Source organism: Aphelocoma coerulescens, chromosome 10 (assembly GCF_041296385.1).
Source record: "Aphelocoma coerulescens isolate FSJ_1873_10779 chromosome 10, UR_Acoe_1.0, whole genome shotgun sequence".
NCBI lineage: Eukaryota > Metazoa > Chordata > Aves > Passeriformes > Corvidae > Aphelocoma > Aphelocoma coerulescens.
Genome location: NC_091024.1, coordinates 18,905,441 through 18,919,997, shown reverse-complemented (window position 1 = coordinate 18,919,997; position 14,557 = coordinate 18,905,441). Strand labels below are relative to the sequence as shown.

Here is a 14,557-nt window from a genome sequence, read left to right as displayed (position 1 = left end):
ATGACACGGATTAAAAGATAAAATCCTAGAACATGACTTTCCACTGCAGGCACTTAACCCCTGGGATGACACTGAAATATCCAGACCCTGACAGATGCAGACACGTTCACTGTCATGCACAACTCAAATATCTCTGATAGACACCCTCAGAGCACAGGAAGCTCTGTCTGCAGCCCACACTAATGGTGAAGATCTTATAAATTCTCAGTCAGCCTGTTCAGCCACATCAAATTAGCATGGGAGTTGTTTGGTTCCTTTGGAACAGGACTGGGACAGGTTATTCAGAGCAGGACAGGTATTAGAGACATAAAAGGGAAAGGTGGGCTCTCCAGTGCAAGCAATGACTATCACGGCATGAAGTGACAGATACGGTGTCTGTGCCTCTGCTGAGCTCATACAATTCCCCTATGGCTTCGCTCCCTCATCTGTACAGACAAGGATAACTTGGCTCACCTATCAAATTCCTATTTGCATCAGCTAAAAAGAATAGAGGTCTGGTCCCATGAGGTTCTGATTCACTCTGCTGAAGGTGCCTTATTCTTTTACGACAAGTTAATGGGAGCTGTGGCACAAAGCAATCCACCTTGTTTGGACGTGCTGGGACAGATGACTTATGAAGAAAGGCAGCCTCAACACCTCACCCTGCAGACTCCCAAACAGTGCTATAGACATTTTCTTTACCTGCCTCTGCCAATTTTCACCATGAGCTGTACTGCTTTATTATCACCTCTCTAAGGCTCCTCCACACTCTCCAAGCTCATCCCAGACTACCTAAACACCAGCCAGGGCAGGCAGAGAGCCATTAGCACTGCGGTGCTGTTATTGCTGCTGCCTGGGCTGGAATTAATGCTGCTCAGCCACAGCGCAGTGAAAATATTGACTTTCCAGCTAATCAAACCAAATTCCATGAAAGCTACAACTTCAAACTTCAAAATAAATCCATCAATGATTCATAAATATTTGAAAGTGCCAGATTGATTGCATCTGGATTACTGCAGCGGAGGGAGCTGAGGTTTGGCTGAGGAGGAGATGAACGAGGCAGCTGCTCAGACCTTGATGTCATGGATCACCCTGCACTCCCAGGACTGCATGGACCCCCCCCAGCCTCAGGCAGAGGAAGAGCGCTATATCCCAGTGCTGTGTTACCTGCGCTGGTGCAGTCCCACTTCATCCAGAGTGCCCAGCCTGCAGGTAGGAGGTACCAATCCAACTGCTGGCAACATGAAGATTAGAAGCCTAATAACCTGGCTGTTGAATTTCTGACTCTGAAATAAAAAAGTAATATAGATATTCCAACCTCCTCCACCCATTGCCCAACCACTAACGAGGTTGTTGGCGTTCCCACAACATGCCAACCTTCAGCTCAGGTAAGCAAGGGGATTTGTTAGCCTGGCCTTCCCTCCACCCAGCCCAGCCCTTCCATCTTCATGCCATTCAGCCAGACAAGGAGAGGTGTTTTATTTTCCCAATAACCTTTCCAAGGGGAACAAATTCCAGGAAATTATGCAAGATGCAACAAGTCAAAATGATGTTTTTACTTCACCCCACAAAGAAGCTCCAACTTTTCCCACAAAAAAGAAAATTAATCTGCTATCTAATTCCAACTTGGATGAGGGAAACTTTTTGGAAAGAAACACAATAAAATAGCTTTGGTTGCACTGCAGACAGTCTTTGCTACACAGAAGTTGGTTTGCAAAGCCACTGCAGGCTACTTTTGTCCTCCAAGTCTCTGGAGCTACATTTGTACACAAAAGAAGCCAGCACAAAGTTCTTGCCTGTGAAACCACACATCCAGCTCTTGAAATCAAGAGGGGAAACAGAGGCCTACAAATCTTACTCTGAAACACGAAACTCTCCTTCATTAGCAACTGATGTGAGGAGAGAGTCCTTCAGGGCAGGGCAGACAGGTAAGAGAATAGGACCAAGGCAAGTTCAGGGCACTGTGTTCAGCCCCATCTCCTGCGATCACCTCATTCCTCAATGACTGTCCTGGCAGGAAGCACAAATGCTGACTGAAGTGCTCCTGTGATTTCAGCATTCAGAGTCTCTCCTCCATAATCCTCTCTGTAATCCTGTAAGCTAACACAGTGCAGCTTCCCACTGCAGCCTCTCCCTTGCTGGGAGCACTCACAGCTCCACAGGGTCTGTGGAGAGAGCTGGGCGAGCATGGCCTCTGCACCTGCAAAAGCCTGGTCTTTGTATGAGACAAGCAGTAATCCCCAGAGGCTCGCAGTACTCTGTCTGACGCTCCAAGGGACCCAGCTTTCCCAGGAGTACTGTATCTACTCCCACATGGAAAGGCATGGGCATGAAAACCTTATTTCACCAAGTCAGGTCCCTCACATCCATGGTGAGCACACAGAGTGCAGTGCAGACATGCCGATGGCAAGGGCTGTCCCCCACCATAAGGGAGAAATCAAGCTCCCAGAGTCTGCCAGCTGCTTGACCACAGACCCTGACAAGAAGGAAAACATTTAGCTGCCAGCCTTCTCCAATTTCTAATCCCCCCACCAAGCTCAAGATCTGGGCAAAGGGCCTCTCCCTCCCTGGCATTAAACTCTTGGCCAGGGCACATCAATACTCAAAACACTGCTTGCACTGTTTGATTGCTGGCGGGGTTAAACCACAACACACTGAAATGAGGAAATTAAACCATGCATTTCTTTCTCACCACTGAAAATAAACTGAGGCCCTAAGATAGTGGTTCTAAACACAAGATTAGAAAACATTCCCTGCCCATAAGCTTCCTGGAGCAAGCCTTTCCGCCTTCATTCCAGATAAAGATACCTTTAACACAACTCACTCTACAGCACTGCTGGTTCCTCCCCAAACATCTAAGAATAGTCTCATGCTCTATGTATTTAAAGATTTTTCCCTAATCAGGAAAGAAACAGGATAATCACTTGAAGTAGTTTAGTGAACTAGTTAAGAGTCATGAAAACCTCAACTTTATTTGGCCAGCATGGCACATACCTTGGTCTGACCCTCAGTGCTCATGTAGGGAGTTTGAGGGTAGGGCTGCACCTCAGTTCTGTGCCACTGCAGTGCCAGAGATTGAGGTTCCCATATCGTAAACGAGCATCACAACTACCACAATAGCCAGCAAAGCAGCAAACATCCCCATACTGCTCTGCCTGGTTTTCTGCCACAGCTGCCTTGGCCTGTGACACTGCCTTGTAAGAGACTGCATGAAGAGGAAGAGAAGAGGTCCCTGATAGTCCCCCACAACCAACAGGTCCAGCTGCTTCTCCAGCCCTGCTGCTGCACACGCACATCATTTCTTGCCACCCTCCACATCCTCACTCCCAAGGCTGAAATTGTTTCTTATGAAAATCAGAGGATCTCTAGTTTAAGAATTGACTCCAGTTTAGGTAAAAGCTATTTAAAAAGAAACCTGTCCTTGTGAGTTTGCTCATGGAAATCAATGGCATGCTAGCAGATGTACTAAATATCCCCCAAAGTGCATGTGTCAGTGCATTTCTTCCTTCAGAGATCATTAATGGCTCATGACCAAGGTCAGGAGTCAAGTCTAAGACTCTGCTGCTGATATAGAGGAAGGCATTTTTGCAGTGACACAGGGCACAACCTGCCCAGCTAATAGACTCACAGGAACTCGATTCCCAGACCTCATCCATCCCCTAATTTATAAATAATAAATTGCCATTTTAAAGCTGCTATCTAGGAAGAGTATCCTAAGCCTTTGCCACCCCTTGGAGAGTGGAAACACAACGACAAAACAACCGAAACACACAGCAGATTAAAACAGCCGTAACTAAAACCAGCTTCAAAGCCAGAAAAAAAGCCAAGCACACTACCAAAGTCTTCTGGACGAAGAAAGGTTTTTTCGCAGAGAAGGCCTAAAATAGGCAGGCATGGGACCAGCCCCCCCAGCCTCCACAAGGGAGGGCACTCAGTCACCATAGAGACAAAGCACAGGCATGATTGCTCTTGTCCCCACTCTGCAACCTCTGTCTCCTCCGAGGCTCCGGAGCAGATGGCAAGCTGCGAGCAGGGGAAGGAGGACTGGTGAAATGCTGCATGTAAATAAGACAGCCAAACACTTTTGCTGTGCCTCGGCAGCAGCCGAGCAGGGCTATTAAGGGGCTGCTGCAGGCGAGCGGCTCAGCAGCAGTAATGAGCTGGCCACGAGTGACTGATTCCGTGTCAAGGTTGGGCGGTATCGATCAGCTGTGCGGCTGCAGCCCTGCCACTCCGGCAGAGACGCCGGCTAATGGATCGCCTGCAAGGCCACGGCACCAGGGGAAGGCAAGGGAGCACAGCGTCCCAAGAGGGGCCAGGACAGCGCCGGGACTCCGGGCAGGAGCCATCCCAAGCGCTGAGCTTCTGCTTGCTTTCAGAAGCAAATGATGATGTTCCTTTTGTTGCTGTCCTGATAGCCTCAGGAGTATCTTTTCGTCCCAAATTCCTATCTCGGTCTGGAAGCAGGGAACAGAAATAGATTTGCTTCTTTGGAGAGATGTATGATTTGCAGCACAGCAGCCACAGTCCTGTTGGATACTCCTCCCCATGGACAGGGAAGGGAAGGTGAAGAGGCAGATGAACACTGCCATGCTTTGACACAGGACACACTGGGTCCCTGCAGCTGAGACTGTCCCATCACTGCCCCAGCCAAGAAAGAGGTGTTCTTTCAGGAGTCTCACCATGTTTCCCAGGCATTCAGAATATCTGGTACTTTGTTTTTTTCCTTTATACCTGAGGAATTTTTCCATCTTAAAATTATCTCAGGCAAGGAACCTGTGTATCTCCTGGGCTTAGCCCCCTCTTTCAAGAGAAGGGAACAGCTCTGCACCTCTCAGACGGACTGATTGGTACCCAAAGCATTATCAGTTGATCCCGCCATACACATGCAAGGCCAAGCCTTCTACACAGCTACATCAGCACACTCCTGCCCAGGGTGAGAGGAGCAGGAACAACATCCACTTGGATTGCATTATCATAAGCATTATTGCCTTGATGCGTCTGGGATGCAAAGGGCAGCCTAACAGCACATGGAGAGCGACCCTTGGAAGAGAGGAGTATTTCCATTCCTGGTGCTAACTAGTGCACCACATCCCAGCTCAGCTTGCTGGGGGTTTGAGATGAAGGGTCTGCCCAGGATCAGTCATTAGGCCGGTCACCAGCAGGTACGGATTTCTCTGGGTTTATGCTCTTCCACCTCTCCCTTATACAGCCTAGAAAGACTAGCAATAGTCACAGTTTAAGTACTCTATTTAAAGGCTGCCTTGAGGACTAGAAGTTAATTTTAAAACTAACTGACCTAAGCTCTCTGCCATAGTACCTCAGGAGGAGTCTGGAAGGGTGGGGTTACTGCTAATGCTTGTCTAAAAAGTGTGTGTTTTACCTCCCAGCTCTTATTTCTCATTATTAATGCCAAGGTTTTTTAACAAAATTTGTCTTGGTCAATTAACTCAGACAGGGATGCTTGTAACATTCCAAATAAAGCCAACCACATCCTGCGCTCAGAAAGATGAGTGAGCATGGCTCAGGAAACAAGGGAATGACAAGGGCAAGGCATGACTCACACCTACCCACTCCCACATCCCAGAAAACAACCCACCCCACCAGCCTGGCAAGGGCACTGAGACACCAACAAGCTCCTGCTCTCCCCACAAGAGTTCTCTTTGCTGTCCTGCACACCAAGGCTAACAGCTGCCTGTGGCACAGAAGATAAAAAGCCTATTTTGAAGTATATTTGCCCGGTGGATCTATCGCAACAAAAGCATCACACAGACACTTGCAATGACACTGTTGCACACTAAAAACATAAAGAGGGATTCCTTTTCATAGGAAGGTGTTACTTGTGCATCAAAATATCTCTTGGTTTGACTTTTATCAAATTCAATTACAGTGCATAGAAATTTAAGGTACAGTCAGACCAACCAGGGCCATGAGGGGCCACCAAGCATCTCTGCAGCTGGGTAAGAATCACCCTGGGGAAGCTGGGGCCAATTCCCTTGGCTTTCAGTAGGTACACTCTGCGTGGTATTTTTCCCTTGCCTGGATGACCACTCCTGTGGAATTGGAAGGCAGTGACTGGTTGGCACTTAAGAGGGATGCAGGCAGAGCTGTATTAATTCTTGACTGCTGAATGAGTATGCTTCCCTTCCCAAAAACACCCCAGGCTGTTCCCAATCAAAAAACGTTGTTTCTGTATCAAAGCATCCAAGTATTTCCCTAAACTATGTCATATCCAAGAGAAAGGATTAGTTCCAGGGAAACCTGGACAAAAAAGTAATTTAGAACTTCTTCATTGATCTGAAACAAAGTGTTTTGACTATCAGAAATTCATCTCTCAGCTGAAAAAAACCTTTTACCTAACTCCTTTCAAATTTAGGGTGCGCACAGAAGCTGTACTTTCACATAAATAGAAGTCATTGTACAAATAGTGAGGAAGGATTTTTGAAAACCATCATCTGAACTCGCCACTTTTTCCAGAGAACACATTCACAAGTATATTTTTTGCTACAGGGATTATAACACATGTCATTTCCAACCAGAACATGCACTACCCATCTCAAATCTGAGATATGGACAGAGCAGGCACAAAACCGTGGGTGCCTGGGGCGAGAATCGCCTCCAGCCTCCCCTCAGGCCTTCCTCATCAAGTCAACTGCTAATGAAGAGCTCATAACCACCCATCTTAGGGGAGCAGCCCCCACACACCACGTGGGCAGGGCAGACTTCACCTTGCCTCAGACTGCCACCTGGAGTGACAGGCACAATGGGACAGGAGAGGGAAGACTCCAGCAAGCACCAAGATCTGCGAGGGATGAGGCTCATGTGGAGAAAAGCAATCTGCTGGTGACCACGATGAGAGCACAGGTAAATGGCTGCTTTAGGCGAGTATTTATTCACACTGCCTCCACAATTTCATATTCCAATCAATGGAATAAGGGCTGCTCTACACATTTTGTTTTTAGGCCAGAGATCACCTAAAAGGTCTCAGTAGACATCAACTCTTGCCAGCCACAGACTAGAAATCCCAGGGCACAAGTCCAGACCATACCACTTTTGGCCATGCAAAGCCCACTAAAATTCTCCCCACAACCTCCCTGTTCAATGCCAGCCCCTCCAGCAGCTCGTTCCTGCCCTCAGGACAGGTTTGCACAGCTCTCTGTGTTGGTACAGCTACCAGCTTTCAGTGGAACCAAGGGAATCACGTAGGACCTTCTCGAGCCGCCTTCACAACAAACTACCACAGGCACACATCCCTGCTCAAAACACTTCCGTATGTGCTCCCTGGTTCAGGATTACCAATCCCAGCAGTATTCCAGCTTTGCACCGCTCACACCTGTGCAGGCCTGTGCTGACTTCTGGGGTGTCTCTCTGCCACAACACACCTCAGTCAGTCCCAGCCACCTCTGTGACATCCCATCCCAGGAAGCAGCCTGCTCACAACTGAACTGCAAACCACATCAGTTCCATTATCTGCACCAGAACACATGAAAAACTGTAGCTAACAAAATAAATAAATGCCAGTCTCCAATTCAGGGGTGCAGAAAGATAATTGTTTTGATTTGCAGTACAGACTAGAACCTGGAGGAAAGCAAGACCGATTTCTTCTACTTAGAATCATAGAGTCCCAGATTGGTTTGGGTTGGAAGAGACCTTCAAGATCATATCATTCCACACACCCTACCACAGGCACCTTCCTCAAGTTGCTCCAAGCCCCATCTAACCTGGCCTTAAACACTTCCAGGGATGGGGCAGACACAGGTTCTCTGGGCAACCTGTGCCATGGCCTCACCAAAATTCTCTCCCTTTTAGCTCACTCAACAGGGATGTGGGAACTACACAGAGCAGAACAGGAGCTGTAGCTGCTGCACAGCTGCAGCAGGTAAGTCAAGAAACAGCTGAAGCAGGTTACTGTGCTCATCTAGCAGCCCAAGGAAAGAGTTTTCAGGATAACTTTTCATTAGTGAATCCTGCTTTGGGCTGCCCAGCCCACCTGTGCTGGATGGCAGCAGCCAGCTCCCCAAATCCTTCCTTGTGTACCTGAGGGCACAGCATCACATCCCGCAGATGTGATCCATCACAGCCCACCTGACCCAGCACACACAGGCACTGCCTGTGTCTTTCTGCCGGCTGATGCCCAATGCTGCAGATCAGAGGTAGGATCAATACCACACTCCTGCTAAAACCAGTGTTGAGGCCAATGATTTGACACTGACTAGAAACAGAAGTAAAACTGACCTCATCGATTTTCATTTTCCAAGCAAAGGCCGTGAGTAAGGAGCAGACTAGCAGTGCCAAGAGCAAAAGACTAATTTGGTGGGGGCTTTCTGTTTTTAATTATTTCACATTTAATATCCATGTTCTTGATCCCACAGAGATTTAAGATTTCTTTGGGCCTACACACTTGCGTAAGGTTGTGTGTGCATTTGAACGACTGTAGGATCTAAGCCCAACTTTTTACTTATCACTAGGTAAGCAAATTTGCTTAATAGGAATTTTAATTTGCCATTATCCATTTAAAAATATTTTTTTTTCTCTGCTAAATAGTAATAAATTAGCCTAACAGCAATCATTTATATTTCTTTAGCATCTTGGAAGCATCTCAATACATTTTTACCAACCACAGCAGTCCAGTGAAGCTAAATCAACTGCCACATGTAGATCTCACAGGGCTTGGTTTGAAGATGGGGTCTTTACAGTAGAAAGCTTGGATTTTTCACTATATCACTGAAAAAACATATTTATAATTTCAAGTGGGAGGGAAGATGCACAGGAGCTCCACAAGAAGAGTTTAATCTGGTGAAAGGAAGAATTCTCTCAGCAGATTTTGTACCCTGCCCACCTACCCACCCTCCCTGCCACCACATATCAGGAAATTCACACACAGCAAGCCCAGCCCTTCCAAGGATGCTGACACAGCCTCCTGCACACCTGGGCTTTGGTACATAGGTGCCAGTGCCTGCCCCTGCACCACACCAGATCCATCCCAGCTACAGAGGTGGGCACTTCTCCCAGTGCAGAGATGCAGCAGACTCAGCCCAGGCACAAGAGCCCAGGCCTGCCTGTATCCTTGGTGCTGGTTTCAACAGACAAGGACGAATCCTGGAGAAATCTGTGTTTCACAAGGACTACAAAGTTTTATTTTGAGGCTTGCCTGCTTCCCAAGCTCCCTCCCCAAATGCAGAAGGGTATTATCCCCTGAGAAGAGGCTGGGGAGGTGACAGACACTAACCAGGCAGGCATCTCCAAACTGGAGCCCTAAAATGTCTGTATTTTGGCACTCCTCCTCTCCACCATAACCTGCATGTAACACAACCCATTTCACTCCCAACACTATCCCTGGAGCAACACTTCTGCAAAGGCAGGGAGGGGAAAGAACAGCGATGCCTAAAGAGGAATTGAGGCTGATCCAGGGTGGCACAGGAAAAAAACATGCTACCACTCCCCAAAACAGCCATGCTGTTGTCCCCTCTCCCCACCAAACGGAGCTGTTCACTTGAGTGCAACTGGATAGTACTGAAGGACCTGGGTACAAATAGATTTTTTGTTCTGTGGACTGCTGGAGCCAGGGTCATTAGCTATGCACAGCAAGCAGGCAGCAGTCCCTCATTAGCAGGCTGCTTGTTGGCTCCAGACATCTACATTATTGGTTCAAAGGAGTGTGCCCAGCCATTATTGCCCTCTCCAGAAACTCAGCCTAATTGGCTTAGGGAAAGTACAGGTTAAGAGCATGAACAGCTCTGCAGCTAGCACAGTTTTGCCAAGTCATGATTTTATGAGTTCGGGGAACTGCATATCCTCAGGTCCTGGAATCTTCAGCACTGCTGCATCACTTTCTGCATCAACTGAAGGGGACAGGATGTTTCTAGTCCTCATGGCTACAGGGGGAAAGAGTGGTCCTTAAATGGCTGCAAGCCATATGGAACAAGTTTACAAGTTTTTTTGTCTTTATTCTTTGAATTTGCAGGCCATTTCCCAGGGAAGAGTTGGTAATACAGCTTCCACAAACGTGAAAAACAGGCCTGCTTGCTCTGAGCCAAGGAAGCAGCCAGCCCCAGAGCCCACTGCCCCAGGCAGTGAAGCTCTCTGTCCCCTGGAGCCACAGCACATGCAGAGCCCCCCAAGGTCACAGAACATCTGTCCCCAGGCACCAGCCAGCACCTGCAGCCCCCAGCCCAAACCCACCAACCCAGCCCTATCTACAGGGCTGGTGTTGTTCCATCCCTCATCACAATCCAACTCAAGGGGAGGAATGAGGGCTAGGAGAGCCCCTTCTCCAGCCACAACCACCACCAAAATACACCCAGCAAAGCATACCTTCAGTTCCTGAGCCATTCCTGCTCAAATGATCAAACATCCATAGTTCTCCTCAGGCTTTTGCAGAGGTTTCTCTCCCCTAAAGCTGAAGCAACACACCAGAACTGTTCCCCCAATTCCTCCCTGCTTACACACCTCTCCCTAGTGCCCAGACTACCTCAGCTCCTCTGGTCAGCAAGGTTTATTACTTCATTACCAGTTCCAGGTGCTGCGATGCTCACCTGCTGAACCTCCCTGTTGGTGCCACCTGCTTGCAATTACCAGGGACATTACTGGTGGCCTACCCCTGCCCTGGACTTGCTACCACCTGAAACTTGGGCACTAACACATCTCAGCTGCCCACTCCTTTCCAAGCCTCTTGAAATCCTGACTGGATTTCAACCTTGCAGCTCAAATTCACAGAACTGGTGAGGTTTGCCCAGTTTCCTGGAGCCTGTACTCTAGGCAGACACTCAACTTGGTGTTTTTGTTAGGGGTTAGGATTTTTCCTTTTGTTTCTTTCTCTTGGGGAGTTTTGTCCCATTTGTCGATAAGAGACAACAGTATTTAAAAGAGAGACAAAAGATGTACCCATGAAGGAAGGGGAGAAGTGCATTTGGCTGCACTTCTCTTACCTGAGGGGTTTCTCTTGGAGGGGCAGTGAGATTTGGGCTGGGGAAAAGGGGGCTGCACGCAGCTCCTCGCTCTCTTGCTCTCTCAGCATCGGAGGGGAAAGCAGGCTGCAGTCGCTGTGGGGAGAATTTGCCACCACTGCGAGGCTCCTTCTCCCACTGCCTTCTCCTACCATGAATGAAGCTCTGCTTGTGGGAGCGGCTGTTGCGCTGGAGCCTTATTAACACCCTACCTCACTGGGGGGGACCCTTTCACCATCTGCTCAGGTGCCTCAGGGGAAACCCCGGGACCCCGGGCCCTCTTCCCCTCCAGGGGAGCCTCTCCTGGCCGTGTTCGGGAGCTGGGCTGCCGCTGCCCAGCCCCGCTGTTTCTCTGCCACTGCTCCGGGCTTTTTGCTACACTTTGGCCACGCACCCCCTGCCTGCCGGGACACCCCGCGGCTCCTGCCACAGCTGCCGGGTTTCTGCTGCCTCTTGCTTGCTGCCCCGGGTGAGCCCGCCCTGCGGTTTCGGGTGCTGCCCCAGGGTTCCTGCTGCAGCCCGTTTTCGCCATCCAGCCCCGCCGCCATGAGGGCGTGAGGGCAGGGAAGTCGCGCCACAGCGCCCCCTGCAGGCGCGGGAAGCCTCCCGCCCGGCCGGGAGCCACCAGCGCCCCCGCCGGCTGTGAGCGGAACTGCACCGAAGGGAAACGGCCCAAAGGGCGGGGAGGGACTTCCTTGTGTTCGCTGCTCTCGTTCCGTGGTGCTACCGTGGTTGCTGTTGGTTTGCCTGGTTACACGCACACACACTAGTAAAGAACTGTTCCTGCTTTTCCCATCGCTTTGCCTGAAAGCCCCTTAATTTCAAAGTTATGATAATTCGGAAGAAAGAGGGTCATATTCTCCATTCCAAGGGAGGTTCCCACCTTCCTAGGCAGACACCTGTCTTTCAAACCAAGACAGTGTTAGGGGTCTGTCTGAACCTTCATAACAAGTCCAGGCTGAGCTGATCTGCCGAGAACTCAAGCAGACTGAAATGGATGGAGAGCTAGCTCATCTTGCAGCCTATTACTTTCTTGCATCATTCTGATAAAATTCCCTGTAAATTGCTAGAAGAAACTTAATGTTTTGCATTGACATATGATGTAGAGGAGAGTTTCTAGGGGTTTGTTGATAGCAATGATCACACAAGCTTCCCTTTGCTTCTTGCAATAGCCAATGTCTCATCTTCTAGATAGAGAGCAATATATAATATAGGCATTGTCCATCTTTCTAGAGCAGATCAGAAATTTTTCATCAACAATTGCTTACCACCAAAATAAAATGATCAATTGTATTCATTTAAATCAACACATCTCAGAAAATACTAATATCACACAGACTGTTCCATAGCCTTTCCATTTAAAAAGAAAATTAAACAAAGCATTTTAAGCAGTCTAAAACACCTTCTTCAAAATGATTTTTCCAAACAAAATCATTTGGTTGGTATTTTAAAAATACTGGCAAGCTGCAAAGGCTGAAATAGAAATGAAATGTTTAATTTTGGAAGAACATATGCTTCATCAGAATTTTTAACATTCATTTCGGAGTCAAGAGACAAACTGATGCCACAGACTTTCTTGTCAAAAGGAAAACTCACTTCTTTGCTAGTCCTAATATTTATCACTTCTGCTCAGTGTTAACAAAATGCAGAAATACTTTTCACTTCCCATGTGAATGAGGGGAGCTCTGTTACACAGCTGCCACACTCCAGCCCAGAGGCAGCTGCACTTCAGCCCTCTGCAAATCCCTCAGTCCATGGTAAAGGCTTTGGCTCTGGAGGTGACAGCCCCACGGTGACAGCAGCCCCCTGTCACGACTGGCCAGAGCAGCGAGCAATAGATCAGCGTTGCTGTCACACTGCTGTCAGTGCCTGGCTGTAGGCGGGCAAAGCGATGGATCCACTGGGGCTGAATTAATTGAATCCCAATCCTACAGGCATCCTCCAGAGACAGGAGCAGGACACAGCTACCCATGCCTTTGGCACAGGAGTGCTGCTTTTGTTTGAAAGCACCTCTTTCCCAGAATATGTTTAAAAGTGATTAGCAATTGGCAGGTAAACAAGTGACTGAAAGCTTGGTTATGCACTGTAATTCAAATCTGGGGTTAGCACATCTCTGCTCTCCCTTCACACACACTGGAGAGACCAGGGAAAGGGGATACAAAGGCCTGGATGGATGTGAAGCTGCTCTGCAGTGACAGGGCAAGAGCAAGCAGCAGGAGCACACGTCCTTCCCATCTCCCCTCCAAAATACGGTCCCTGGAATGATCTGGCAAAAGCAGCTCTGGCTGCTGTGCACCACAAGGTTCTTCAGCCTGGAAAAGCACCAATAGGTGATTAGTCCCTGCCTACAGGAGCAGGAGGCACCCACCAATCTCCCACAGCCTGTGCACAGCTGGGGGATGGAGAAGGGGATGCCTCTGTCAGAGGAGGTAATAAAATCCATGCCTGATTCTGTACAAGCAGCTCCAGCTTTCTCACCAGACGTAGAGGTAATGAGTTTGCTGTTCATGTCCCAGTGAGCACCAGAGTTGAAGGGCTCTTTGGAAAAGGCATGTAGAAAGGGGAATGCTTAAAATGAAGCATGGATAAGAAATCCTTCCCCATCCCTATCATGATCTTGTTGATGATGAAAATGCCAAGTTAATAGAATCATAGAATGGTTTGGGTTGGAAGGGACCTTAAAGATCATCCAGTCCCACCCCCTGTCATGGGCAGTGATACCTTCCACTAGACCAGGTTGCTCCAAGCCCCATCCAATTTGACCTTGAAGTTGTTCCAGGATAGAGGGGTGGGTAAGTGCAATCTCCACCTCCTCTTTCAAGTGCTCCTGCTTCAAAGACGTGTGAGGTGTGGGCCCTGCAGAAAGGGGCAGCTCCTGCCAGAAAAAGAAGAGTGTACAGTCACCTCATAGTGTAATCAGTCACCTAATATAGACACCTAATAATCAGGTATAGAGTTGACACAACCAGAGTTGACTCACAAGAGCTTGGCATGTACACCACTTTCCTCACACTCCAACAGGCTGCAGGGCAGGAAAGGACTGACAGTGTTTGTCTCCTGTGATATTTGCAATTTTCCCTTTTCCTACCACCTCAGAGAAAAGCAAGAGTCATGTTCCAATCCTTACACAACCATCCCCAAGCAGTGCCCATCCCACTGAGACCTGGGCGTTTCTGTTTCTTTTGATAGTGTCTGTATCCCTCAGAAAGACACAAAATGCCCCAGCACAAAGCAGGCTCTGCAGCAGAGGCAGGAGATTTGTTCCCAGCAGCTGGTGGCAGACACCAGCCCCTGAAGTTCCAAGCCTGTCTGCAGGCACAGGCACTCACATGCCTCAGAGCAGAGGGGGTCCCCCAAACACCCATGCATCAGCCTGTTCTCGGGGGACAAAAAGCTCCTGAGTCACTGTACAGCCTTCAAACAAGGGCTTTGTGCACTGGGTTATAAAAAGATGGGTAAAGAAGCCTTGAAAACACTGATTTTTTTTCATCTTTTAGCGAGGTGGCATGGGAAGGGGTGGGGATCGTGTCTCAGTGGTGGAGCAATTCATGAGGCCCACAAGCTTCCCTGAAAGGAGGCAAGGCAGCCCTAGAGAGATCAATCGCAATTTTATCTACCCTTTTCAAGTTCTC

The 14,557-nt window shown here is 48.6% G+C and overlaps 2 long non-coding RNA genes across 3 annotated transcripts in view; one reads left to right on the top strand and one right to left on the bottom strand.

Annotated features, from left to right (window-relative positions):
• LOC138116443 (uncharacterized) overlaps positions 1 to 10,606 on the bottom strand; it is a 47,748-nt gene extending 37,142 nt beyond the window's left edge. For both annotated transcript variants that reach the window (XR_011154148.1, XR_011154147.1), the window contains exon 1: positions 10,294 to 10,606. This is a non-coding gene — a long non-coding RNA (uncharacterized lncRNA). The remainder of the gene's footprint in view (positions 1 to 10,293) is intronic.
• Positions 8,051 to 9,854, top strand: LOC138116444 (uncharacterized). The gene is made up of 3 exons (XR_011154149.1): positions 8,051 to 8,132; positions 8,352 to 8,447; positions 8,564 to 9,854. It is a non-coding gene; the product is annotated as an uncharacterized lncRNA (long non-coding RNA).
• Positions 10,607 to 14,557: the final 3,951 nt, after the last annotated feature.